Source organism: Natrix helvetica (genome assembly GCF_964273705.1).
Source record: "Natrix helvetica genome assembly, chromosome: 2".
Classification (NCBI taxonomy): domain Eukaryota; kingdom Metazoa; phylum Chordata; class Lepidosauria; order Squamata; family Natricidae; genus Natrix; species Natrix helvetica.
In genome coordinates this window covers 192,975,054-192,978,222 of record NC_138552.1, presented here as the reverse complement: position 1 = coordinate 192,978,222, position 3,169 = coordinate 192,975,054, and positions in this window count along the sequence as shown.

Below are 3,169 nucleotides of genomic sequence, written 5' to 3'. Positions count from 1 at the left end.
TACAGGTGAAATGGAAAGATACACCTGAGTGTTGTTATCACATTGCAAATGTATCAACAAACTAGAAGAGTCTCAGGTTGATTTGAAACAGCCAAGGGAGAAAGATATATATAGAAGTTTAACAATATTGAGAATAGGACAAATTAATGCAATTCCATATATACGTGCCTTTCTTACTGTGTTTGCTTGAACAATGTCACTTTGGCCATATATTTCATATGGGATTGTGTTTTCTGAAAAGAAAGTTTGGAAGATTTGGCTAAGAAAAAATGGAATCACATGCTGCCTGCCAAAATATTTCAGCCGATTTGATTTGTCTCCCCTCTCCCTGGACAGTAAATGCTTCTGTCAGATGTACAGGAAAGACGGATTAATGGCTATGAAGTTAAAGGCTCCAAAAGTATCTTGATGGGAGAGGAAGTGTAAAATTATTGTGTCTAGATATGTATTCTTCTCATAAGAATGAGGGCTGGCATAGCCTGTGCTTTGTAATGGCACAGACTCTTTCGGGGGGGGGGGGGAACCTTATTCCAAAGAAAGAATTATTTTCTGAAAAAACCATAACCACATTTTCAGAATGGTCAAAATCGCACAGTGATTCTATGCTCTCTGACCTGGAAACAATCCCCACTAAACACTTCTGAGCAACATGTAAAAAATGTGCACTCCATGTTCTTGGTGCTTTTAATTGGTAAATCAAATACAGGTAGTCCTTGACTTATGACAACAATTGAGCCCCAAATTTATGCTGCTAAGTGAAACATTTGTTAGGATAATTTTGCCCCATTATATGACTTTTCTTGCCACAGTTGTTAAGTGAATCTGGCTTCCCCATTGACTTTGCTTGTAAGAAGTTCGCAAATGGTGATCACATGACCCTGGGACACTACAACCATCATAAATATGAGTCAGTTGCCAAGCATCTGAATTTTGATCACTTGACCTTGGGGATGCTGCAGTGGTTGTAAGTGTGAAAAACAGTCATAAGTCACTTTTTCAATGCACTTTTTAACTTTGAATGGACACTAAATGAACTGTTGTAAGTCGAGGACTACCTGTATAACACATTATGGACAGCACTATATTTTTCATGGCTTTTACTGCAGTTGTCATCACTCTTACCCATTTTCTCTAAGGGATGAAAAGAGTTTAAATGTTTGTCCTGTCCAGTATTGCATCCTTAAATGCAAATCTGTTAAATTAGGCTGAATGGGGAGGATTCCAGGAAGTTTGCATTTCAGCACCAATCAATCCTATCTGTATGGCCAAGGCCAAGGCCAAGGCCAAGGGCCTGCAGCAGCTTCATGGCCATCAATAGGAATCTGAGATTTGAACTCTCTAAAAAAAGTACCAATACAGATGTGCATCACTTTGAATCTTCAAAAGCAAAAAGATACTTCACACACAGAAAAATCTTGTGCTTATTTGCAAATGCTAAAAGCAGCTTTGTCTTCTTCCCAGAACCTTCCAGCAGGTTCTGACAGGTTCTGGAGAATCGGTAGCGGAAATTTTGAGTAGTTTGGAGAATCGGCAAATGCCACCTCTGGCTAGCCCCAGAGTGGGATGGGAATGGAGATTTTGCAATATCCTTCCCTGGAATGGGGTGGGAATGGGGATTTTGCAGTATACTTCCCCTGCCACACCCACCACACCACGCCCACCAAGCCATGCCCACAGAACTGGTAGCAAAAAAAATTGAATTTCATCACTGCTTTTTCCAGAGTTCACTGTTCCTGTGGGATTTGTGGGCTGGTGGGTGGGAGACAGGTGGAGAGATTTTTGGTTTAAAAATTGTAGACTGGTAAGTCTCTGTATATTCTGAAAATTTGAATCAGATGTATGTATCTAGTATACAAATTGACAATATATTTAGCCGACATGAATTAGGACTGGAGAGATCTCAATTTGAGTCTACTCTCAATCATGAAAACTTCTGGAGTGACTTTAGATTAGATGCTCCTTCTCAGCCTAATCTACCTCAGAAAAGTTGTTGCCATCATAAAATGAAAGGAGATGGACTTCATTTTCGATGATGGGCTTTCTTGGGCTTTTGAAGAAAAAGTAAGATATCAGACAAAGAAACAAAGAACTAAAAATATGCATGTTGTTGTTAGTTGTGAAGTCGTATCCGACCCATTACAACCCCATGGACAACATTCCTCCAGGTCTCTACCATCCTCTGGAGCCCATTTAAGCTCACTCCTACTGCTTCAGTGACTCCATCCAGCCACCTCATTCTCTGTCGTCCCCTTCTTCTTTTGCCCTCAGTCTTTCCCAGCATTAGGCTCTTCTCTGTCGTCCCCTTCTTCTTTTGCCCTCAGTCTTTCCCAGCATTAGGCTCTTCTCTGTCGTCCCCTTCTTCTTTTGCCCTCAGTCTTTCCCAGCATTAGGCTCTTCTCCTGTGAGTCCAAAATATGAATACCAAAGCCAGGGCCGGATTTTCCTATAGGCTAACTAGGCTTCAGCCTAGGGCCTCAAGATCAAGAGGGGCCTTTTATTTTTATTTATTATCCGTGCCACATTTTTTATAAAGGTTAGTACCAATTACAACATGTTTCATTTAATATAGTGATATATATCACAGTAATGATGTATTTTATTATCTCTCATGTAATTTACAAACTTAAAAATGGGAGGTGAAAGGGCCCCATAAGTGGAATAGCCTAGGGCCTCTTTTCATCTAAATCCGGCCCTGACCAAAGCAACATGTTACAATTTCACTACATTTATTTTCAAAAATTGATGTTACTCCTGAGGGAAAAAAGTCTGCTGCTGATGTCACAATTTTCATCAGTAGCCTAGGTAGCTCAACACTGATGCCTGGTTCAACTGTTTCTCTATAAATATCTAAAACATTTGTGTGGAAACAAACTGAAATTTTGTTCACAGTACGATTTTATGGCAGAATTCTTCTGGATCTGAGTGTGCTGAAATTTGAAAGAAGTTTGAACTGCTGAAGATTCTAAAAAAACCAAAATGGGTCTTAAATATAATGCAGAACTTTTGGAAAAGAAAAAAAAAACCCTTTCATGAAAGGAAAGTAGAAAAAAAATCTTGGCTTTATCAAGAAATTCATCACCTTTGCTTGCAAACATTCTAGTTACTGATTGCTGAAAGATACACCTGAATGTGCTGCTCTGCCAGATTTTAAGCCTATCCCCCAAAGGTG